Genomic DNA, 27,249 nt, shown 5'->3' on the forward strand with positions numbered 1-27,249 from the left:
GTTATAAGAGACATTCTCTTAAAGTACTTTTTGTTAACACATATATATTATTAAGGCATCCACAACGGATTTTGGATTCTGTGCTGTGGAGGCAGGGGGGCTTCCATTGTCCTGGGCAAGATGCTGGGGACGTCTCTGCACTCCGGAAGAAGTGAAGCCTTGGGAGAAAGGGACTGGGGCAGCCAGCTATCAGCATCACCTAGAGTGTGCTGCGCTGCTGGCCCCTTCCCCCTCAGCCAGTCCTCAGAGCCTCACGGGTGCACCGCAAGATGGCTCAGCCGCAATTTAAAGGGCCTGTGGTTTCACTGCTCCTGCGGTAGCAGTGGAAGTGGCCAGGAGCCCTGGGCCCTGTTGAATCACCAGGCACCAGGGCAACTGCCATCTCCTGTTGACGGGTCAGTGTGCAGGGGCGGGGGCAAAAGTGGCTTTAAGATGTCAGTGTGTCCTTTTGAATCTGGGCTGCTGAATGGGTCAGCACTTTTGCAACTCACATACCTAATTCAGGGAAACCCTTTCAGAGCTGCTGATGGAGGTTAGGTCCATCAATGGCTATTAGCCAGGAAGGGTAGGAATGGTGTCCCTAGCCTCTGTTTCTCTGGAGGTGGGTGACAGGGGAGGGATCACATGAGGATTACCAGTTGTGTTCCCTCCCTCTGGGGCATCTGGTATTGGCCACTGTCGGCAGACAGGATACTGGGCTGGATGGACCGTTGGTCTGACCCAGTATGTCCGTTCTTATTTTCCTATGTACTCCACAGCCTGTAACACCATAAAATCTCTGTAGTACTGTGCTCAGTGCTAGAGTTCCTCTTTAACACATCAGAGTGGCCTATAACGGCCTCAACAGAATACAGAATCTGTCCTTCAGAATCTGTCCTCATACTCTAAACCTAAGCGACCCATACTGTCAAAGAGTTCCTCTATATATACATCTTGCCTCCTAAAGTTTCAGACTGGTAGCCATATTAGTCTTAACTAGGAAAACTTAAAAAACAACAAATATGCTTGCAGAACCTTAGAGACTAATACAAAATGTAGATGGTATCATGAGTGTTTGTGGGCACAAGTTTTCCCATCTTACCTCCTAGTTCAGAGTTTCTTAAACTTTTTAAGACCGAGGAACACCAAACAATAAAAAATTTTCATGAGGAACACCAAGGATTTTTTGTTGAGAAAAAAAAAGGGGGGGAGGGGAGTTACTGACCAAAAAAAAAAAAAAAATTGCCTGCCCCTTTAAGGGCGGCCATTTTGAACTCTGTTGCTCTCCACGATGTCCCTCCGACTGCCTCGTGGCACACCAGTGTGCCGCGGAACACAGTTTAAGAAACACTGTCCTAGTCCATCCAAAACACAGTTGCTAAAATTATCTTCTTCATGCATACTGCTCCCCTTTGCCTACTGTATCAATGTTAAATTTCCTCTTCTCATCCATCCTATACAACAAGTATGTGCCTTCCCTCTGCCAAAATTGCCAATCTTTGATGGCTCATTTGTGCCCTTTTCCTATATGAAAATCTCTCAACACAGTTTACTAAGCCACTAACATCTCCTCTTTCAGTCCCCACAAAACTTGTATCTTTCATGGTGCTTAGAAGCAGTGAAATAAAAAGCAGAAAACCAAAATGACCTTCCAAGTAATCCTCTCCACTAGGCTATTGTTCATACATGTACACATATGCATGTGAGCGCACACTTTGCCATTGCTTTCATTCCTGATTCATAATTATTATTATGAAACTTGGATTTTTTTTTCCTCCAAATGAATCTGTTCTTGATTAGTTGTCCTTTTAATGAAATTCCACAGTTAGGAAATAATGAGACCTGGTATGTCTTTGAGACCCCTCAAAGATCTTGTGTTTGGGATGTCACAAATAAGATGGGTACAGATGGGAGACCGGCACATATGACAAAAGAAATTATAAAAAACAAAGACCTTCTTTCACAAAAATTGGCCATAATGAATAAGGAAAGATGCTTCAGCAATACATGATTTACAATCCACGTTGTTGCTAAAAATGTTTTTCAAATATTTACCACCAGGTGCCAGCAGCTCTTTAGTGCTTTTTATTTTCTATTTCTGTTATACACATTCAAAATAGTGCCATAGATGGGGAATTCAAAAAGGGAGTAAAATGTAGGGATGAGAAGAAACTTGAACAAAGCAAGATCCTATATTCTCATGCAAATACCCTTACTAACAAAGAGAAAGAAAATTCAGGCCTGATTTACAGTTTTTGTACCAGTATAACTGTTAATTAAGTGTCTAATTTCTTTAATTGAACTAGTTAAATCATTATAACATGCAGTGTGGATATATTTATAATGGGCTATAGCTGCCTACTATGGATAGAATATATACTCTTTCTCATAATGGAATAAGACAGTGGTCACCAACGAGTAGTTTGGGATCTACCGGTAGATCTTGGCACCTCTGACAGGTGATCCTAACTGGTTTGGCCAGGAAGCTATCAAGTGCTGGCTCTGCAGTTGCCCCTGCACCCACTGTCACGATGGTTCTGCCCTTTGCCTTGGAGCTGCTCCCCCTCTTTCCCCCCAGGAGCCTCCTGCTTGCTGTGCAGGGTGTGGGAGGGACAGGAAGGGGGGCGTTGATGTCAGGGTGTCATTCCTTCCCCCCCCCCCCCCGCTCCTGTACTCTCTCTCCACACAGAGAGAAGGGGATGGAGGGAGCTTGGCAATGCAAATCTCTGTCACTCTCACTCACTGTGTGTGTGTCTGTCATTTTCACAAACACACGTGGCGCTCCCCTCTCATCTCCTGACCCAACACATATGTGGGGTGTTGTTGTTGTTACTACTTGTATTGATTGCAAAGTGGGTTATTGGACTGAGCTATACCAGTAGAAACCACCTTTTTATCAGTATAATTGCATCTATACTAGGATGATTGTACCACTTTTACTACACCAGTATAGTTAATGCTATATAACTTGTGTGTGTTTAGACAAGACCTGAGAGGGCCTGGACTAGGAAAATTGGGTGTATTTTGCAAATATGTTAGCTAACAAGTGTTAATTAATATGTTCTCAAACACCAGTTAGTATCTCCTGTAGACAAATACAAGTTGTTCTTAAATATACATTAGCTGCACATGATCAGCCCTGGTGCCCTTTCCTGATCAAATTAAGCAACATACCAGTGAAGATTTATCAGTGTTTGTTTACAAAGATCAAAAGCAGATTTTCAAAAGTTACATCAAAACAGTTAGTCCTAAACCAACAAGACTTAAAAGGAACTTTTTTATATATGTTGAATCACATATCTGTAATGCAAAAAGTTATTATAGAACATAGTCTTAAACTTCCAAAATGTGCACTCTTAAATTAAGGTTTTTTTTAAACAAGTCATAAAGTAATTTACAAATAAAATATACTGAACTCATTTCAGACATTTGATGCAATACTGTCTCCGTTCATAGATGTATCTAAGGGTGTGTCTACACTACTGAGTTTTGTCGACAAAAGTGGACTTTTGTCGACAAAACTATACCAGCGTCTACACTACCGCTGAGTTCTGTTGACATAACGTCGACAGAACTCAGCAGTTTTGTCGACGCTGGTATACCTCATTTTACGAGGCATAACACCTTCTGTCAACAGAGTTCTGTCGACAGAAGGTGTTATTGCCTGTAGGGTTGCGTCTAGACTACAGGGTTCTGTCGACAAAGCAGCTTGCTTTGTCGACAGAACTCAATGTGTCTGGACGCTCTTTGTCGACAGAAGTTTTGTCGACAGATACTGTCGACAAAACTTCTGTCGACAAAACGCGGTAGTCTAGACGTACCCTAAGTATCCGCAGTGGATAATATGATTAGCAGCCATACCAGCCTCAGGTTGTGATCTGCTTTGATCTCCTAAACTAAAAAGAGTTGATCTTGGTTAACATTTAGATGGGAGACTGCCATTGAAATCCCAGAGTGCTGCAGGAAGTGGTGTTGGTGGAACACTTCCATTTTAGTCAGTTTTGAATGAAAACCTACCCTGGAAATTTTGGTAGATACTATGTAATTACCCAAATGGGATTTTGGGCAGGACACTGGGGTGGAGGGTGGTCATCTGTCATACACACACGATTTGTTAGAGTTACAGAGTGTTCTGCATTTTTTTAAAGTCATGGCTGCTCTACAGAACTGCTTTACCTTATATTTAAAAAGAATTAATTTCTAGCCCTTTTAATTGAAAAAACACTGTTCCAAATGGAAACCAAGTGTTACCAATGTAGCTTTATCTTTCTGAGTCCTACCAACAACAAGTGCTTCTCCTCAGCACTACTTTATTTGATATAAAACGTGTTTAGAGCTATAAAGCCATGTAAATCATGAGGCTGTATACATTTATTTTATCAAAGCAAGCACAGTATCATTTTAGTACAAATTATAGCAATATTTTATGTTTTGGATTTTTCCCATTTCCATTAAGTTTTTCATACAAAAAACTGTATGATTTGATATATTTGGAAAAAATGTGCTATGACTTTTAGAATAATTTTACCTAAAATTGTAATTTTTGCATTTTTGGGCATGACAAAGCCCTCAATTTTTGCCATTTTTTTCGTGATAAACAGTAAGAGACAACCACAACTAGAATCATAGAGATGTAGGACTAAAAGGGATTGATAAGTCATCTAGTCCAGTCTCCCATGCTGAGGCAGGACTGATTATTAGCTAAGCCATCTCTATCATGTGTTTATCTAACTTGTTCTTAAAAACCTTCAATGATAGAAATTCCACAACAGTCCCAGGTCATTTGTTCCAAAGTGCTCAACTGGGAAGCCCTTACGGTTAGGAAATTTTTCCTAATGCAGGGCTACTCAACTTTGGAAGCCCCGGGGGCCACAATGATACTTGGAGCACATGCTGAGGGCCGCAACATAAGTGTGGTTGCATATACATACAAATATATATGCAAATAGCTTCTTTCACACTGACAGGCATGAATAGAAAGATTAAGGCAAGACTACACAACACACAGGCCCCATTTAAGTCAGTTCTGCTGATATTAATAAAATGCAATATTTACCCGATTTCCACCCATATGACAACACTTTTAATGAGCAAAGACAGTCCAGGAATTTAACTACTAAAATGCATATTAACAGAAGACCATTATATTGACTACTTTTTTGTTTTGGTTCCCACACGCAGGTCGCGTGTTGAGCCCCGGGTAAACCCAAACTGCAGCACGGGCTGCAAACAATCAGGCCGCGTACCACATGTGGCCCACAGACCACATGTTGACTAGCCCTGGCTTAACATGTAACCTAAATCTCCCTTGCAGCAATTTAAACCCATTACTTCTTGTCCTATCTGCAGAGAATAATGAGAATAATTTATCACCTTTTTCTTCATAACAACCTTTTACTTTTTTAAAGATTGTTATCACGTCCCTCCACTTCTCTCCTAATCTCCTCTTCTCCAGACTAAACAAACCCAGTCTTTTCAATCTTTCCTTGCAGGTCATGTTTTCTAGACCTTTATTCATTTTTGTTGCTCTCTTCTGGACTTTCTCCAATTTGTCCACCTCTTTCCCAAAGTGTGGTGCCCAGAACTGGACTCAGTACTCTGGCTGAGGCTTTATCATTGCTGAGTAAAGTGAAAGAATTACTTCTCATGTCCTGCTTAAAATACTTCTGCTAATATATACTCAGGGCTGGCCTTACCATGAGGCGAACTGAGGCAGCCGCCTCAGGTGCAGACTGTGGGGGGGCGCCACTAGGACCCAGAGTGTAGAAAACTGTGTCTGCTGCTGGTGCATAAGTATTCACACTCCTCTAGATGAACAGAGATGGTGGAGTGCTCTGCTGGAGAAAGGAGGGCACAAGAGACATAACAGGCAGGCAGGAGAAAAGGTGGCATGGGAGCATCGTTTGAACTCCCCGCCTCAGGTGCCAAAATGTTGTGGGCCGGCCCTGTATATACTACAACCCTGTTTTCTTTTTTTGCCAAGAGTATTATACAGTTGACTCCTATTTAGTATTTGACCCAGATCCTTTTCTGAGGTCCTCCTTCCTAGGCATTCATTTCCCATTTTGTATGTGTGCAACTTATTATTCCATCTCAAGTGGAGTACTTTGCATGTATCCCTTATCCCATTTATTTCTCAACATCATTTGACATTTTAAACTAATTTTGAACAAATATATGTCACAGGTGAGGGGGAATTTAGCTCTGCAGCTCGTCCAAAAGGCATGGCCGCCAGTTGAGCAAACAATATAGCAGGTATCAGATTAGTACTGATGAAGAATAAAAGCATGCTACCTACTAAATTAACCAGCTAGAACACATTGGAGCATCCCCATCCAACTACAAACCAGGCTCAATCCTATTTAAGTTTATAAAATCTCACAAATCCCAGTCTGAGGAGGTACAGCTCCAAGCCACACTAGGCACTTCAACATCTTGATGCAGCAAACATTTGAATACATACTTAATTCCCATTAGAACAAGGTGAAAACATTTGGAGGAAACTTTTTTTCAGAAAAAAAATACAGATTTGGCAGCACTAATGTTTCATGAATTTTTGTTATTTTTACTGAATAGTTCTTTTTAGAAATGAGACTGCCCCATGAATAAAAAACCGAAAATGCTTAATTTTGCCAATTCCTGAACAAAACATGCTGGTCTTTTCCTTTGAAACGCCTTTCCATTGATTTTATTTTATTTTATTAATTATTAAAAATGCTTAAAATTCAAATGTTGTTTTTTTTTGGGTCAAACAAAACATTTAGGTTTGATCCAAAATTAACTTTAAATTTTTTTTTATACTTCCCAGGCTTGCTAGCAACCCCCAAAATCCATTATTCAACTACAGTTTGGTTTGGCACCTTTGGGACCTGACTGGTCCTGAACAAGAGAATTTGCCAGACATGGCGATGTCTCCTGACACCAACTCCCAAGGTTATCACTTGCTGCTAGCAGGCTGCCAAGCAGGCATCCTGCCTTGCCCTCCCTCACCCCCAGTCTTGCTGGGCAGCTGCTGTGGGACTCTGACCCTGACCCTGTGCTCCAGGGGACTTCTGCAGGGTTGCGGCCTTGGCCCCATAGTGGGCTGCTGTAGGGCTCTGGCCCCACACTGCTGAGGGGCTCGACTTTAGCCCCACACTCCTAGGGGCTACTGCAGTGCCACAACCCCACGCTCCAGGAAGCTGACGGAGGACTCCGATCCCACGCTGCCATGTGGCTCCACCACAGCCATGAGCTCCCAGGGACTGTCACTCGGGCTCAGCCCCATGCTGCCCCCAGCCGGGCTGCTGACCCTATTGCCCCAGCCCCGGCCGGCCGTCCTGCCCTTAGGCTCCCAGTTTTCTGGTCCAGGAGCATCCATGATCCTGCTGGACGATGGATGTTGCTGGACAGAGTATGCTGGTTTTTTGGAGGTACAATCTGTAGCTCTCCTTATAATCTAAGCATCACTTTTTACTCTTTCTAGATTCTTTTGTGCATTTGGAAGGCAGCAACTCATAAAGCTTCCAGTTTAGCTCAAGTACATACCCTGGGAGGCAATTAACTTTATACTTAGAGCACTAAAATATACTGCTTGGCAAATCACATACCTAACAGCTTCCTAAATGTTTAAATTTGTCATGCCCTGCCTTTCTTTCTTCCTCTCCACATGCACAAACACACACAAACAGCAAGCTAGACTGTCTCCCATTATTGTAGTAGCCTGGAAACTGCAACCTACCCTACCAACTAGAACAGCATTACCATCCTCTATGATGATTTCCACCGGGGTGGGCAGGCTTAAAGTGCCTCTGGAGCTCTATGGAAGCCCTATTAGTGCAGATTCTCTGGAGATGCATCATATCATCACATCCTATGTCTGCTCTAGTCTCACTCGCAGCCATAACTAACCCGTTATAGACTGGCCATTTATAGGCCCCTGTTGGAGCCCAAGCTGAGAGCTATTTGCATCACTAACACACCTGTCAAGGCAGGGGCAGATGACCGTTTTGCGGGGCCCCGGGCAGCATAATTCCGCGGGGCCCCCCCTTTGCCACGGCGCATGCGCAGTGATGCCATGCGCATGTGCGGTGGCGCCACGGCGCATGCGCGGGGCTTTCTGAAGCGCGGGGCCTGAGGCGGCCACCCCGTTCACCCTGCCCTATATCCACCCTTGTGTCAAGGGACACTCACAGCTGCTAGTGACCCTGACACCCTGGGTTACACTGACAGAAGTTAATCCAGGAGCAAATACAACCCACACCACAGAGAACATATGAACTTTTCTACAACTTTAAACTCTAACTTACTTTTCCTCTAATTTCACAAAAGAGTTTCAAAATGTGGGTAGTGCTTTAGGGCTGTATTTATCTGCCTGCTGCCTGGGTCAGTTTGCACTCAAGTGAACTGACTTTATAGAAAAGAATTTCAGAGAGGCAAATGTGTATTCTCCACTGAAGAGCTCTCAGCTGACTCTTTCAAGTACTGAACTTGTTGCACTGAAACTACGGTATGTCTACACTTGCACCCTATTTCGAAATAGGGATGCAAATGAAGACATTTGAAATTGCAAATGAAGCCAGGATTTAAATATCCTGTGCTTCATTTGAATAATCACATTATGGTGCTGTTTCGAAATAGCGCTATTTTGAAATAAAACGCACTGTGTAGACACGTTAAAACCCTTCTCTCAAAATAACCCTTATTCCTCATAAAATGAGGTTTAACAGTTATTTTGAGAGAAGGATTTTCTCTTGAAATAACACATCTACACAGTGCGTTTTATTTCAAAATAGCGCCAAGTGCTATTATGCAAATGAGGCATATAATGTGGAATATTTAAATCCCGGCTTAATTTGCAATTTCAAATGTCTTCATTTACATTCCTGTTTCGAAATAGGGTGCAAATGTAGACATATCCTAAATGGCCAAATGAAGCTCATCTTAACAAAATGGCCATAGAAGTCAATAACCTAAAGAAATGTCTCTCTTCATTTTAATTTGTCGGTCTGATACCTTAATAAATGTAGTGTACTAACAGCTGTGAGAAAACTGAGATTGCTGCTGTTTTGACTCTTCAATCTCCCACTCTGACCCCAGTTAGTAGGAAACAACACTTCAATGTGAGCCATCCACCAACTCCGCATCAAATACCTGTAGTTACTTGAATATCTGCAGCACAGAAAAATACATCTTCATCTGGCATCAGATTCAACTCCTTGCTGTAGCCCAACACCGTTGTCAGCCAAGCCCACCTAAATGGGGTTTTGTCCTCTATTTTCTCCTCATCTCTTCAAAACTGAAAAGGTTTTTACCTCCTTAATAGCTGGCAGGTTGAAATATTATGCTCCAATTGCCATCATCTCTCACTTGGTCTCCGTTCTTTTAAAATCACAGTTAGTGGTTGAATATTTAACTCAAAGTGTCATGCAATAAATAACTCAGATTTCCTTTAAACACAGACAGACACACACACACATACACACACCAGTCAATGGCTGCACAGCAGTTTCATGCATGTAGCAACTTCACACACACACACACACACACACACACACACACACACACACACACGCACACGTCTATGGCTGCACAGCAGTTTCATGCATCTAGCAACTTTACATATTCCACTGTTATTCATGTTAGGCTAACCAAGTGATCCTCAGGGGATGGTATGCACAAGCATAACATTCTAAATGTTAATAGGAAACGGATCTGAACAAAGAACTGCATTTCCCTATTATATTGTGTTTTTGCTTTAGCACATGTCAGTTTCCTTCACAGCTGGCTGGTTTACCTGTTGTTTGCCTGTAGCTTTTTTCTTTTCAATCCAATTTATGTACCAAATGTGCATATGTGTGAGAGTGTTGGAGAGAGAGAGAGAGAGACAGGCAGACAGAGACCTATTTAAATTATTACATAGTTGGGAAATGTTGTAACATAAAGTGGCTAACACATCACAAAAGGCAAATGAAGTTATGTGTGCCTTAGGGCTAAAGAAGAAAGCAAAAAACAATGGTACAATCAATGCAATTAATTATTACAAATAGATCAATTAAGTCACTGTAAAGAAAGAATACATAATGGTGCAAGGTAATTTCTTGCATTTTTGACTCCGTTTCAAGAAAGAATTACTTTTTATTTTTATGAGTTCTCTAAGTAATTTCCTCCCTCCAGACATGCATGCAATTTATCCTAAGGGACAAATTTACTACCCCCACTGGAAAAGAAAACAAGAATGTTAGAAAAAGAATGTAGAAAAATCTGCGTCAGTTGCCTTAAAAAGGGGGGCAGTCATACTGGCAAAATGTTTTATGACAAAATTTTCAAAGGGACTAAACCTGGCATCTACTTGCACGTATCTTAAGTGCCTGTGTGTGTGCAACTCTGGGTACAATCAGTTGTGGATACAATGAAAGAATGTATACATTTTTATACTCATTTTGCTTTTACTCATTTTGTATACACAAGTGGACTTTGGTTCTTATACATTCTATCATTTTTGTTCGCACAAGTGAAAATGGCACACTAATGGACAGTGTGCTTTGGTTCTTAATTTAAAGTGACTGAATCAAAAACAGACTTTATCAATTTTTATTCAAATTTTCTTACATTTCCTAATTATCAGAGAAGTAGGGCTCAGTCTTTCCCAGGCTCTCTTTGTTTCCTGCTGCATCCTGCTGTGAAGTTGGTATGCTCAATGTATGCCATCACAGCCACTTTCAAGTAACAAACACAGGAGGTTCGCCGAGTCACCCAGCAAAAGGAAAGGATCGCACATGAGGATAAACAGAAAACCACTGCTAGATTGTGAGAGTTCAGCAGACTTCAAGATTCAAAGACTGAGGTACACCACCATTGTGGGTCTTAGAATTTTATTTTAACCAACAGCAAAGGTTATCTCACTGAGAAGAGTCTCTAGTTTTTCAGCAACATTCACAGTCCAAAATAAAGTAAGTCTGGAGTCTGTCATGCTGTTATTCAGCATTCTATCGGCAGAGTACTCTTATCCCAAAGTCCAGGAAGTGTTCCTGCCTTGGAGAAAGGGTATCTCCCATGGCAAAGCTCAGATTTGTAAAGTAAATTTGTAATATGCTGAGTCTGAACCTCATTTTCCAAAGTGATTCAGGCTCTTGGGAATCTAATTGCCTAAATTCCTCTTGAAAATGAGATTTGGGTTCCAAAATAAACAAGGCAATACAGCTCAGAGAACAGTTATATCAAATATTTTTTGGAAATCCAGGCTCTACTTCCTGACTTAACTCTATTTAGGACTACAGCTTATAACGCACTCTGAGATATAGCAGGTATTTTCTTTCTTCTTTTTAGCTATTCCTTACACATACCTTTACTCAGTCACATTAGCCAAGGCCAGTTTTCACCACTAAATGTTCCTTTTTCCTCAAGTTTGCTCCTGTGAGAAATCATCACCAATCTTTTATATGAAAGAGGTGTAGCCTGAGCAGAAGAGGAAGGAGAAGACAATGATTCTGCTTTAAATAAGCACAAACAGAATGTCAGAAATTATATTAAGTTAGAAAAAGCTTCTCCGCCTATGTTTTCCACTGGCAGCTTGTACCCATTAAAGATCCCATAGAACTATTCATGAGCATTAGGCCTGCTAGAAAATTTCCCACCAAATCTTTTCTTTATGGAAAATTGGGTTTTATAGAAATTATTTTTTTGAGAAACTGGATGCTTTTCTTTAAAATATTCATAAACCCCCCCCCCCCCAAACAAATTGTTTTTGTTTGCTTGTTAAAGGTCAATTTTCCCATAAAGACAAGCTAGGTTAGGTAATATCTTTTATTGGGCCAACGTCTGATAGTAAGAGAGACAAGCTCTTACACAGAGCTGGGCCCCAGACATGAAGACCACTATGGGAAAAAGTCAAACTAAAATACACAACTCCAGTAGACGTACCTTAGCTCATCTTACTACAGTATTCCCACTGTGGGAGGTTGATAGGAGAAACTCTCCCTTCGGCTTCCCTTACTCCTTGCGACCTGGTGAAATATCATAGTTGATGGAGGCACCTTCAGCAGTTGATTTAGGGGGTCTTTACTAGACCTGCTGAATCAAACCCCGAGAGATCTATCTCAGGAGTGTCAATCTCTGGGTAATTGAAGACAAGCCAGAAGGAGCTGTTGTCTCTCTCACCAATAAAAGTTGGTCCAATAAAATATATTACCTCATCCACTTTGTCTCTTTGATATCCTGGGATCAATATGGCTACAATAATATATACACATTTTCTGCTGAAAATTTTGATTAAGAAGATGGATAAAAAATTAAACAAAGTTTTCCAAAGAAGGGGGAAAAATTCTGATCAACTCTAGTGAGGGCGCATGGCTGCTACCATCATTCCAACTCAGGTAATTACATTATCTATACTCTCCTGAAACTTCCAATAGATAGGACATTGCCTCTAGACATACATTATTTGGGTGTACAGTATTAGCTGTGTTCTGTTAAAGAGGTGCAGCACTGCAGTACAAAAGAGGCTTCATTTCAGCAGCAGATACTTTCTCTGGGGTGTTGCAAAACTTAGTTCTTTTTGACATCTTATGAAGGACAACATAATAGAACTGCAAACTGAGATTTTAAATTACAGCTACTACAGCTTGTATTCTAACTCAAATTCAATAAATGATTGCCTGTTTTAATATCAGCATTCCCAAACTTATAAGCAAGTAAAAAGTATAGAGCCAATTTTTAAAATCCATTTTTCTGGGGAAAATGTCTAATGGCATAATTACAGGAGGCATGATTCTTCTGTTAAGCGTGATTTAATTATGATGGAAAAGGACATGTTTTATAGACCTTTCCAAGTTGCAGCAACTTAATTGAGCTACTACCAATCTGCCACAAAAGGAGAGAGAGAGAGAGAGAGAGAGAGACAGACAGACAGACAGACATGGATGGCTGTGTGTTCAATTTCAGTAACCTGAAGCACTTCACTGTACATTAAAAAAGTAGCCTAAAAAAGGGGTTAATGGAGGGAGCTAGCATTAGGTTTTCTTCTTCTTCTTTGTTTTGCAATCTGTTGAAACCCTGCGGATGAGCATTAAAGGTGAAGATATTGTATATAATGTAATTTCTGAATCTTCTGGGTAACTGAAGTCTGGATAAGGTGATGGTGTGCAAGGACAAAGATTGGGTGAGTTTAACCCACTGCTAACTGCAAGAGGCGCATAATTTTCCTGAAATGCATAACCTGGACTGCTCTACTGACATTATGAAATGGAATCTAGCCATAAAAATGAAATTCAGATCTGAGCATTTAGGAGGCATTAGTGACATCATGGGAAGCCAAAAAGAAAGTTCTTACTGTATCCAGAATCCAAGAACCATTTCATAATCTTTATATCAGTTAGACGTAATGCTTTGCAGGCATATTAGCTGAACCTAAGAATCTGCTTTGTTCAGTAAATAATAAACACATTTTGGAATTAAAAAGTTTATGGTAGATAGGCACAAAGCCTTCCATTTATCACTTATGATAATTTAATGTACTATACCATTTAGTGTCACTATTTTATGTGTTTTAGAATTAAAAAGTAGAACTAGGGACTTTAGGAAAACACATGGGGGGTTCTAAGTTTGTTTTACTTTTTATTCGGACCTGTGGCTGACTATAGTGGAATTTCATGAGGAGTAAATGAGTGAAGAATTTGACACATACCGTCTTTTAGCGAATATACCCTGCTCCCAGATATACCCCGCACCCGAATATACCCCGTGGTTTTTTCTTTTTGAGTTAAAAAAATCGTGTATACTCCGCACACGAGTATAAGGCTGTGCCGGGGGTATATTTATGGTTCGGGGGTAGTGGAGAGATATGCTATATTTGTTGGACAAACTGCAGTTATTACAGGTCATTAACTGGTCCTTGCTTGAAGTACCCTATGCTTCACTCTTTTTTTTCTTCTTTTTTAAAGGTTTTTTGAGCTTTGCCAATTCTCATAAAGACTCTTACTTTATAAGCTTTTAAAGCTCTCAAACTCCCAAAGACTTTCTTTTCCACCATTTTGGACTTAGTGGAAAGAGTCCTCCACAGATACTGTTCTAACTTTAATAGAGCTTTAAAAAAACATTGCTGAAAGCAATTCTCTATCAGATACACTAAAATACAAAAATGAAGTGTTAAGGACTTGAAAGTGGCCAGAGGCACATACTGTAGCCTCAGAAAATCCTTGTGGTCCCCTGCAAGTTTTTTTTGTCATGAAATTTCATGGGACCTACAAGTTCCCCGTGCTTTTCATTAGAAAAGGGACCAATGAAACCTTGGATCTAAATACTCCTGGAAAAGTTTGGAACCAAACTTTAGCCTGAGGACTGATGCCTATGTCCATGATGGACCTCATTCTCTACTTTTTAAATGATGGCATGGAATGGTTGCCAACCTCAAACTCCTATGGATCCAATTCTCTGTGCCGTCCACCATTAGCAATGTTTTTCTAATTCTGAACTGCCAACCTTTTTTCATTTAAATCCCTCTCAAAGATGCACATCTGTGTGGCTCACAAGAATTAATCAACAATACCATAATAAGCTTCCTTTGAAAATCCCAACCCATAAGCTACATATTCAAAAAGCACGCTAGTTATTCCCCGTGGGTCCTGTCTGCTTTGTGTCAGGCACTGCTTAAATTGCAAGGTCTTTAGGCTAGGGCATGTCTGTATTTTGTGTCTTGTGCAGCACTAAGTGCTGTTTTGGAACTTAAATAATAATAAATACTAAAGAACTGAAATGCAGCTTTAGTGCTTTAAGAGAGCACTATGCACAGTATATTGCTGTTTAACTTTGGTCTTCTATGCCTATTTAGACATGTCAATAAATACACTGCACATACACATGCACACAAATATGTAATATAAGAAAAACACAAACCTATTCAGATATAACTGGTTCTTTACTACCTTTCTCTGCTATTCCCAAATTAGCAGCTGCTGCCTTTGCCCCTTTTACTTCCAGTTGTGAGGCAGCTGTCAGCTTCTTCTACTAACCCTCCTAACCCCAACTAGAGACTTGATATGGCCTTAACATTAACCCTTGTTTTAATCAGCCTGGAGCCTGAGAAACATAGCCTACATCCTCCTGGGAACATTATGATCTGCTGGTGGGCCAGTGGGCTAGACCTCTTCTAACTGCTTATTTGATACTGTCGCCTACATTTCTGTGTGAATTAATGCAGACGTGCTCTTTTTGGTGCATGCTGGAGCTCTTCGGGCACAGCTGTGAAATCTGAATAATCTTTTATAAAGGAGACACAGATGGGGAGGGGGAAATAGCAGCAGAGAGAAAAGCAGTGAGAAGCCATTCTCGACAAGGGGCATGTTTTTGAGGGAAATGGCTTTTTATTTTATTCACACTGGCAGACAGATAAGCAGCATCCTCTTTCCTCACTTTCTCCTGCAAGCTGCTACATAGAGCACTAATGCAGATGCTGAAATAGGGCTTACTTTTGGAATCCTAGTACGTGAGATAAGCAGTATCTTTGGGTACAGGAAATATAGGGTTGGACGCTTGCCTGCAGAAATGATGCTCAGCCAGAAAATCAGCAGCTCCTTGTATTATTTCATTAACAATAATTACTGCCAGTGCTCAAACTGTATATGACACGGTCTTGTACACATAGTTGATTTGGTGTCTATTCATTAAAGAGGTGATAGGTACAGAGTGAATGATGTCAGCAATAACTGATTTAAAAACATGAGAGAGTCATAAGCCAGGCTATTATACCTGCTCAGTAAACATCCCGGAAATTACCACTAGCAGTTCATCATTCATCTCAATCAGTGCTCAGTGTGTGCAAACAAAGAGATTTACAAACACAATAAAGCAATAAAAACATCCCCAGAATATTCTGATGAACAAGTTTATGACTGTAATAATGAGCTATGCCAGCATACAGTTAACCGGCTGGTTTAAGATTGCTGAGTGGTTCCGCTACATTACAAAGGAGAAACTGAGCAGCCGGAATTTTGTAGAATTAATTAAAGAAAGAGAGAAAGACCAGACTCATTGGTAGGTGCTAAAGGCACAGTGGTAGGAATTATGAAAGGAGGCTCTGTTTTAGGTCATTTAGTTATTAATCTGACAAGCTGCATTTGAAGATCAGTATTCCAATGAAACCTGGTACTAGTCACTTTCATAGTGTGTGGGAAAATGTCTGAGAAGCTAGACAGATAAGTTGCATTGCAGCAATTGGGAATCCTTTTAAGGAAGAAAGGCATGTTGGGTACGTATCAGTACAGGATTTGCCCACACAAGCTTTGTGTGTGTTTCTAAATGAGAAGTCGTGTCAGACCCTGGCACCAAGGGAATCAGCTTACACACAATGAAACTACAGACCAAAACACAAATTGTAGACATGGCTTAAAAAAACTGAACAATTTAAGGGAACAGACATATGATCCAAGCCCCTCTGAAGCCTACCTGGGAGCCCTCTGGTACAAGACTAACTCACACAGGTGAGCACTTACATGAGTGAATGTTCACAGCTGTGAGAAACTGCTGATCAGTCAAGACCTAGGTGTTCTGTGCTCTTTCACCAGAGGCAAAGATAGTACAGCCAGTTTGCACATGTGGATATCTCTCCACACAATCCTTGCGATATGACTGGTTCCCTCACTATGCGGAGGCCGATGCAAGAGGAGACAGATTCACCTTGTTCTTAGTCACAGTCAGACAACAGATTCAAATGGCAGAGAAGCAAATGTAGCAATCATCACAATTCGTAGTCCAAAAACTCTTGCTAATTAGACAGACCTTGATAGCCAAATACATTCTAAAAGGGGTTGATAACTGATTGTTAGCATATGGAGCCTGCCACTGAAAGAAGGGGGTCTTCCCAATGATAAATACACCTGAAGTCTAGCTTCTTAAAGTGCCAATTAAAGACTCCCCTACCCTTTTCACAAGAGAAAGGATCATCATCAAGTTTTCCTCATTAAATACCACTTTGGGTTCTTATACTCTGTCCACACTAATTTCCTGTAATTTCAAATGCATACAATATTCTCCTTAAACCCTAAATCTTAAATCCTAAATTTAATCCCTAAATTGCTGTGTAGAGCTGCTGTGTGTTGTTAAATAGAGTAGCAGTCATGTGGATGGATGATGGAGGGTAGTTGGGATGAGGGATGGGAACAAATGGGTAGCTGCCCATCAGGTGGTACTTTCAGCATCACCTTATTCACAGAGTCGTCTGCAGGCCTGTGAAAAGGGTATGTAATTATCACAAAGAGCTCACCGCTACTCTCAGTTTACCTCTCCTCAATCCCTGCCTGCCTAAACTCGAGGAAGAAAAAACAATGTAATCTCTTAATGTGTCCTGCCCCAGCCCAGAGACACCTGCTTTTCTGTCTCACGAGAAGATATTCAGCCATCCACAAAATGTGGCTGTTCATATGTGGAATTGACAGAAGCACCAGCCAAAACAAGTGATGCTACACTACACATCAGTTCAGTAATCCAAAAGGAAGAAGCACATCATCTTAATTAAAGACGATAAAAACAATATAATAAACCACATTTGGCCTCGACACTAGTATCAATCCCTTTGCTCTTGTGAAAAGTTCAGTTAAGCCTGATCGGATTAGATGTGAAGGTGTACAATGTACAAAATGTGTGTCTACTTGCACACCCAATCACAACTATAAGCTTTCTAACCAGCCAATTGCAGACACAAAGATCTGATTCCCATTACCAAATTTATACACAGAGTGTACGCACAGTAGGCAAGTGCACCTTAAGCATAAATTTATGTACATAACTGCATGTATTTTTAAAAATATATAGAGCCCTAATGATGGCAACTTGTCAAGACTTCAGTATTCTAGCTCATCCAAAAGACTTTAGCCTTTCTTAGAGAAGTATGAGCTTGCCCCTAGAGTTTATCTTTTTGAATACTGAGTACAATCTACTGCCTGATTCACAAGTGGCTATTCTTTCTGAATAAGCCTGTCTTCTTCAAGTTATAAATAGTATGAAATAATTCCTATAGCTCTGAGCCTTGAAAAGTGTGTGTGTGGGGGGGGGGGGATTATAATTGCCTAAGGCAAATTAAAGGAATTATAATCATGAAATAAGCCACTGTGAAGGAAAAGGGATGGCTAAAGACATCAAATAAATGTATAACTAATGTGCTACTGTCTTCAGAATTCAAATGAATCTTCATATTTATGAACAGTTACCAGTACCTACAGTAGCTGATTAGAGCAAGTATAAATGAACAAGGTTAATTAATAGTTACAGGGAGAAAAAGAAGAAAGAAATAGCCTGGATTTTTCAATAAAATCACTTTGAAGTACTTCAAAAACTATAAGTCAGATTCTTTTGTCTGTGGCTGTCAGTTTCAAATTCTACTTTCTAAATGAGAAATAAAATAGTATCTTTTATGGGCTATTACTTTCAAAAAGGAATCACACAGTATTACATTAATGCCTTCATATCTGCAGGTTGTAACAAATGATTTGTGTTCAATACAAAATATTTCACACGTGGGGATAAAAAAAGAGCAACAAAAAGAGCAATTCAGCCATATAAAGATGTGTTCTCTATATAAGCAGTCAAGACAGAAGACCAAAAAAGGTGTTAAGTAGTTACCCTCTTCATTTTAGAACTCCTAAGTCTGGGGTACTGAATTTATGCAGTGGGGCCATGTTAACTTTAACTTGTACATTCAAACAGTCAGACTTCTTCTAACATGGCTATTTTAACAGATATCCCAAATGTATACTATAGAATATATGAGAAATGTCTGATTTTTTTAGCTCCGCTTTAGAAAATTAATTACTTTATATAATTACATTGATGAAAAAGTTATTTCCCCCACAGAAATTAAACTTCTACAAGATAAGGATGCAATCTTTGATATATAAATAAGACTTTTTATAACCTTCATGCCAAAGTGTTTCATTTGCAACTAGAATAAACTTTAGAAGTTAAATTAGCTAGTGCAGGGTTTCTCAAACTTTGTGATACCATGACCCCCTCTAAGTTGCTTGCGACCCTCCTCTAAGTTGCTCACGACCCCCCTCTAAGTTGCTCACAACCACCTGAGGGGTTGGAACCCACAGTTTGAGAAATGTGGAGCTAGTGGATGGAACTCCTAATGTTCCCTGAATCCACCAGAAAAATACTGAGAATTAAAAGTAAAAAATTACACTAAATGCAATAGAAGTAGCATGAAATTAATGTAAAATCTCTTAATTCTTAAGATTTATATGCCTACTTAATTTCAAGCAAATCAGAATCTGAAGTGAATTTTGCTTCATTAATAATAATGAAAAAAATAAGGAAAAAGAATTTTGCCACACATTGTTTATAAGCATCTCCATAAACAGGATACCCATTACATTTTGGGTATTTTTTACTATTTGTATTGTTAAGAATGATTACGTTGGCAGAGAGAAAAATACACAGAAAAAAGTGTAAAGTGTGTGTCAGACCTAACCCATATTCCCACAGAGTTTGGTTTTGTGGAGATAGAAAAGTTAGTAAAAGAACACTACTAAGTGTTCCCTTTTACTGAAACACTGAATATTAGCATACAAACTGAACTTTATTCAAGTGAATAGTCCCACTGAAACTCATGAATAAAGTTAGACATGCCATGTCTACACTCTGGGGTCTAGAGAGGCATAATAATTACCGCACTATCCTTTGGTATATATGGTCACGCCAATTTTCTTCCACTATTTGATCTGAGGAAGTGGGTCTGGCCCACGAAAGTTCATCACCTAATAAACCATCTTGTTAGTCTTTAAAGTGCTACATAGTCCTGTTTTTTGTTTCAGCTACACCAGACTAACACAGCTACATTTCTATCACCGCACTATGGTTATCCTAGCATAACCCCATAGTGTAGATGTAAACTACCATGATGGAAGGGGCTTTTCTATCAGTGTATGAACACCATTTCTCTAAGCACAAGGTGGACAGAAAGTGTTATTCCATTCTGTTGATCTAGCTATGTTGACCTAAGTTTTTAAGTGTAGGCCAGACCAGAGTTAGCAGGACCAATTCCATAGCCTTTACTCAGGATGAGTAGCATTGAAACATCTGAGTAACCTATCAGTTATGTGAGTGAGTAAATGCCCTCAGGGTGAGGAAAGGTTGCAGGGTTGGGTCACTCATTACTTTGATTCTCAACAAATTTCCCAGGCATATGCTGCACTATATTTGCTAGAACAGAAGACATACTTGTTTTCCACAGCTAGTCCTGTTTTTCCTAGTAGCTAAAAAAACCCAAATCATCCAAACAAACACAGAAACCCAACAACAAAAACAAAATAATGTCAAATAATTTTCTTTACACACCTCTTTCCCCTCTTCACACAACTGCTTAATGTGGGCCATTGCCACCATCCCTGAAAATAACCTAATTTTTTTTTCAGTTCCTCCAGACCAGGACATTTGGCTCTTCTACTACATAAAAGCTGGCAATTCAAAAAACTTCAGCATAAGATGTCAATGTGCATTAATCAAAGAAACTCAGAGGAGAATTAACTTAAAAGAAGTTTAAACTCTATGATATCTTCTTTGGACCTCTAGAGCATTGATCTGGACTGCTTATTATGGGCTTTTTGTTGGTGTGTGTGCATGTGTGTGCACAAGTGTGAGGGAGAAGTAACCTGAATTGCCTGTCCTCTTTTGAGGGGAAGGAAAAGAGTTGGGTGGCAAAGTTAAAAAGAAAGATTTTTTAAAGTGTTGTAAAATACATAAATTTGAGAAAACACTCCAGAATTTTATCCTGTTACAGCTCCATGCTTGCTTATTTTTTTCTTTCGTTATTTAGAAGTAGAAAGAGTATAAGTATTACGTATTAAATATTACACCTTCTGTATTACATTGTCTATCCCATAATATAAGTACACAAAAATGCAAATTCTGCCTCTACGTAGACAGGGACAATTACCATAGGTCCACTTCTTGAGTTTTTTATTTTTACTATAGTAAAACTCCCATTGATTAAAACATGACTTGTCCAAGAGAGAACAACAATTATATAAAATTAAACAACAATAAATAAAAAGAATGTCATTTGCTGGTTCCCATGAGGTAATTTCATCCATGTATAGCTGCAAAATGTTAGGAAATTTTGTTTCGGTGGAAGTGGAGGGAAAAAGACTCATCGTCTTCAATGTACAATTCTTAATGAAACTATAGGGATTTTGGGGGAGGGTTACCTGAAGACTAAGGCACTGAAACAGCAAAGTATAAATTGCCACTTAACTTAACTGTGATTTTACATTTTAAACGTAAAATCAGAACACGCCTGACAAACAGTAAACATTAAAACTGGTTTGGTTTTCTTTATAACAGTTTATATACCTAAAAGTAATTAAAAACAACTAATTTTTGTTGACTCTCAATGATCTCCAGCATAATGAAGATGTACACAGATTTCTTGCATATCAACTCTTGAATAAAAATTTACTGTTCTGTGACATATTAATGCAATTACCTTGAAAATTACTAATTTGTGAAATTCATGACTCTCTCTCCTACAACCATTCATTTGTTTAAAAAGTTGGACAATTCACTTTCCTAAATGTATTGCAAAAAGTTGCAGACATATTTTGCATAATGCCATTTTGGAAATCAGAGTAGAAATTTTTAAGATGTCACAGTAGGTGAATCTCATCCACCATACCTCAGGAGCTAAAAAATCCTATTAACAAAGACTTTTTCACACCAGAATTTTTGGGTATTTAAAACAGTCTGCTTTTTTTGTTACATGGTAAACATTCGCCAAAAAGGAGCTGCTGTGCCTTTTCCTCTGCTAGCTTTTTCGATTCAGAGTATTTCTGAATTATGTGGTATTGTCAATTCCAAGGGTTCAAAAATCATTAGTCAAAAGCCCCCCATATACAGGAAATTAGTTAAAACTTATGAGGGTTTTAAAAAAAAGTGAACAAAGACATTACCTGGCTAGCACACTCTACTCCACATCCTAATGACTTAAAAAACCAAACAATGGGTACTTAAGAACAATTTGCACCTTCTCTATTAGCTTCATGTGGCATGAACACTCTAATTTCTTTCCCTCTTTTTCCTTCTCCCACCCATCCCCTATTTATTTTGGAACTGGACCTTTATTAACTCCATTCATCTGAAGAAGTGGGTTGTGCCCACAAAAGCTCATGATACCATCAGCATATTTTGTTAGTCTTTAAGGTGCTGCAAGACTATTCCTTGTTTTTTTAAGTTGATTCTTCTTTTTTGTCTTCTGGTATTTGAGCCTTTCAGGAATTTACTTTTTCTAGCTATTTTCCACAACCACAAGGACCAGAAACTTTTAGCTGAGATTTTAATGTATAACACTACATAGCAAGTGGGATTTTAAAGAAAAAAAGAGTGAACAAACATTGTGAGATACATGATAAAACAAGAGATTGCAACACTGTTTGGCCCCCATTTGGTGATCTAAACCCTGTGTAAATGTATTTAGATCATGAAAACATGGGGTTTTTTACAGCTTTGTTTGTGCTATGGAAGCTGGACATAGTGGAATTTCCTTTTTTGAATGGGTAAGGTTTGAAGCCATCATCTAACTCTTCATGAGTACAATAATACAATGGTTGTATTATAAAAGAATAACAATTTCTACTACTTTTTAAAGGTATTAATATGTCAAAGGCAATATTCTCATCCACTTCACGGTTGGGAAGGAATTTTCCTCAAAGTCAGATAGGCAGAGACCTTGGGGAGTTGCCTTCCTCTGAAGCACAGTATATGGCCATTTGTTAGAGTCATGTGAGTATATCTCACTTCATCAGTTTGCTGCATTTTCAGGGGCCTCAAGCACGTCTCTCCTGTTCTCTGCCTGTGGTGCACAATAGTTAAGTTTCTTGAGGGCTGTAATACTTTGGTCTGATTCTGGTTGTTGAGCCTGGTGTGGGGGTGGCTGGTGATGGTTAGTGGCCCATCATATACAGGAGGTCAGACTAGATGATCTGCTGTAATGAAACAGGAACAGGACCAAGTATTGTAAGACAAATGCTGGGCTTCCCATAATTGTTTCAAGATACAGATGAAAATTGCTGGGTCTTTCCTTTTAGAATTTTTGCCAGTCAGTTATGGCCTTTGCTTTTTCTGCTTGAAAACTGACAAAGCAAAACAATCTCATTGATATAAAAGCATGTGTACACATACAAAGTGAATGAATAGCAAATTTAGGTCACTGCCTTCCAATGCTTTGCCTGCAGCATGCACTGAAATCATGCTTTCTCCAAATGTCAATGGTTTACTTTCAGCTGGGCTAATTAACTATCAATAGCACTGAGAGAGAAAGGAATATCTTCACTAAACTACTCCTTCCTTTGGAAAGCATATAATTCTACTATCGGTGGCCAAACTTCCTGACACACCAAGTTGTATATGCCAATCTTCAGAGAAACCTGAGAGTCAGGGCCTGGAGTCGGCTTCAGAAACTTGAGAGGCACCTGCTGGGCTCAGTGTTTCACCCCTGTTCTGCTAAAGCCTCGAGCCCTGGCAGATGTACCCTACGGCGGTAAAGCCCTAAGTCTCCCCTTCCTGCGGGGTAGAAGCCCATACCGCTCCCTCCTCTCCCCCTAGTCTGAGAGATGGAGAGTGGGGGGTTCCAAAAGCCACACTTGAACTGTAGAAGAGCCACATAGTTTGACCACCATGATCTACAGATTCTTTCAGGATGATTCTCTGCAATAGTATCAAAAGCAACCAGAGAGCAAGCTCAAACCTGCCTTAACTGGGGAAGCCAGCTTTTTGAATGGCTTTGAAAAACAGGCCTAGTGTTTCAGCAGTATATTTAGTGAGACCAACAGCTGCGTAGTCAGAGAAATCTGCAGCAGGAAGGTGCCACCGACACTTCTCTTTTTCACTTCCTTTCTGATCAAGTAGACTAGGTGGACTACAAAACCACATGAAAAAAAAAAGTGAGGTCCTCTAGTTAAGAGGAAGAAGGTTTTTTGTTTTGTTTTATTTTGCTTATTTCGTTGTTTTTAAGTCTCCTCATCCTGGTGCCCTGCCTTCTTCCTGGCAAAAAAAAAAAAAGTGGTCTCAAACCAGAACAAACCTTCCCCTTACACACCATTTCCTTGAATATGTCGTCATCACGGAAAGGCAGCTTGCACGCTCAGCTTACTTGACGGGCATTACTTCATTTTATACTCTCTTCCATTCTGCTTGTTAGGGAAATGTGCAATAACAAGTAAGAATAAGTCAACACTCATTAGACTCAGCAGTGGTTCCCAAACTTTTTGGCATCACGCCCCCCTTTTTGATTTTTGAAAAACCCTCTCGCCCCCTTAAACCCTCAAAACTTGTTGAGCAAAAAAGGAACTGAACGGGGCAGCAAAACTTGATTGGGGGAGGGGGAGGCTGAATCGCCTCGCGCCCCCCCTGGAATTTCTTCACATCCCCCCCAGGGGGGCACGCCTCCCAGTTTGGGAACCCATGCATTAGAGCTTTTAACTCCCTTGATTTAATTGGCATCTAACCGGAGGTAAAAAGCTCAAGGGAAGACAAGATCCTTAATAGCTTGAAAAAAAAAAAAAAAAGGCTGCCATTTCCAAGTTCAATTGTGCCAGTAGGCACATCCCATAGTGTAGAATCACATTTTCCTTTGGAGAGCACCCTTTCAGAGGGTGCCATGTCGTCCCTCCTGTGTGTGGAGAGAGGCCATAGGCTCACCTGCTCCTTGCCTCCTTTGGAATTCTGGGCACCCCTTTGTGCAGAGAGGAGCAAACATGTCCCAGTATTAGGGCTGCTGTTGTTTCTCTTATCACAGGCTGTGAAAAGAATGGGAAGGCCATACCCACTCCCTCTCGTCACTGCACACCTTTATAAGGGTCAGCCTCAATCTGGCCTTAGATAAGGATTGATGGTGCACATTCTGGCAACTCTGACACTTTGTTGTATAAGGAACATGTTGGAATGTCAATGCATAGAATCATAGAATAATAGGACTGGAAGGGACCTTGAGAGGTCATCGAGTCCAGCTCCCCGCCCTCAAGGCAGGACCAAGCTCCGTCTACACCATCCCTGACAGATGTCTATCTAACCTGTTCTTAAATATCTCCAGAGAGGGAGATTCCACCACCTCCCTTGGCAATTTATTCCAATATTTGACCACCCTGACAATTAGGATTTTTTTCCCAATGTCCAATCTAAACCTCCCCTGCTGCACTTTAAGCCCATTACTCCTTGTCCTGTCCTCAGAAACCAAGAGGAACAAATTTTCTCCTTCCTCCTTGTGACACCCTTTTAGATATTTGAAAACCGCTATCATGTCCCCCCTTAATCTTCTTTTTTCCAAACTAAACAAGCCCAGTTCATGAAGCCTGACTTCATAGGTCATGTTCTCTAAACCTTTAATCATTCTTGTCGCTCTTCTCTGTACCCTTTCCAATTTCTCCACATCTTTCTTGAAATGTGGCGCCCAGAACTGGACACAGTACTCCAGCTGAGGCCTAACTAGTGCAGAGTAGAGCGGCAGAATGACTTCACGAGTTTTGTTTACAACACACCTGTTGATACAACCTAGAATCATATTTGCTTTTTTTGCAACAGCATCACACTGCTGACTCATATTCAACTTGTGGTCCACTATGACCCCTAGATCCCTTTCTGCCATGCTCCTTCCTAGACAGTCGCTTCTCATCTTGTATGTATGGAACTGATTGTTCCTTCCTAAGTGGAGCACTTTGCATTTCTCTTTATTAAACCTCATCCTGTTTACCTCTGACCATTTCTCTAACTTGCTAAGGTCATTTTGAATTATGTCCCTATCCTCCAAAGAAGTTGCAACCCCACCCACTTTGGAGAAGTGCCACCCCACCCACTCTGCAACCCCACCCACTCTGCAAACTTAATAAGCGTACTCTCTATCCCAATATCTACATCATTGATGAAGATATTGAACAGTACGGGTCCCAAAACAGACCCTGCGGAACTCCACTTGTTATCCCTTTCCAGCAGGATTTAGCACCGTTAACAACAACTCTCTGACTATGGTTAACCAGCCAATTATGCACCCACCTTATCGTGGCCCTATCTAAGTTATATTTGCCTAGTTTATCAATAAGAATATCATGCGATGGCATGAGCCATCCCCTTGCTGAACATGTAAATGAAAGGTACCAGGAATCTCAAAGTACTTTCATAAATGCTGCTGAAGTCTGCACAAAATGCTACTGATCCAGGACACTGCTAGCAAGAGTATTGAAAGATGCTTAAAGGGCTTGTACAGACTGCATTTAAATTCTGTTTCAAGGGTTTGCATGACTGGATTTAAATACAATTTAATCTTCACTGACACAGATAAAAAGAAAGCCTCCCCCCTCCCCCCCAAAAAAGAAACTGGGTTATAAAAAAAAACTAAATGGACATATTTTGTGATTATTATTTATACAGGGCCATGAGTGTGCTTGGTATCTTAAAGACAAAAAATGGCCCTAGTTCTGATCTAACCCTATAGTAACTCCACTGGCTTCTAAAGAGTTACTCCAGACACACCAAATTGTTTATTATTATTTATATTATGGCAGTGCCTAGAGGATCCAATCAGGGTCAAGAGCCTGTTGTGTAGACATATGAAAAACATTCCCATTCTCAAGAGTTTGCAAGCTAAAGTAAGAAAGAACAGATCTGGCTCATTGTCCCTCCCCTGGAGATTTCAGTAGCTAAAAGGGCCTGATCCTTCTTCCACTAAAATCAATTCCAAACTGTCTTTGATTTAAATGGAGCAGGAGAAGGTGCCAAAAACATTTAAAACCCCATCCTTAGTTTTATGAATACTTATGTGGCTCCTATTGAGTCTTTAGGAAGAAGTGCCTTGTGTCAGTATGCTATTCCAGAGATATTCCTGAAGGAATCTTTAATACTCCAGGCTATTGTATTAAAAACATTCTGAGATAACATGGTTCAGTACTTTGAAATTTAAAATAAACACATTATAGGAAAACAAGAATCTGAAAACAAGTCACTTCTTAGGTTTGTTTTCATTTTTTTTTATGGCCAAATGTTGAAAATAAGTAAAACAGAACAATGAGAAAAATATGCATTTTTAAAAACAAGGGCTTATGTCTTTCTTTCCTACTCAATAGCATGTGAAATGTTTTCTTCGTTGTAAATTGGTTCATTTAAAGAGCCTTGAAAAATTCCCACTTTATCAAGATGACCAAGCCCTGTAAGCTGCCTCCTTTCAAATCAAAATGAGCTTTCCCCACTTACGCCTACATTTGGTGCCACACTGGAAAGCAATCACACCTAGGCATACTATTATGAAGGCAGCGGCTG

General features: G+C 40.0%; 1 protein-coding gene across 9 annotated transcripts in view; it reads right to left on the minus strand.

Moving 5' to 3' along the window:
* Positions 1-27,249, minus strand: part of CREB5 (cAMP responsive element binding protein 5) — a 365,272-nt gene that overhangs the window by 149,907 nt on the left and 188,116 nt on the right. The gene's annotated exons all lie outside the window — the stretch shown is intronic.

Source organism: Pelodiscus sinensis, chromosome 2 (genome assembly GCF_049634645.1).
Source record: "Pelodiscus sinensis isolate JC-2024 chromosome 2, ASM4963464v1, whole genome shotgun sequence".
Lineage (NCBI taxonomy): Eukaryota > Metazoa > Chordata > Testudines > Trionychidae > Pelodiscus > Pelodiscus sinensis.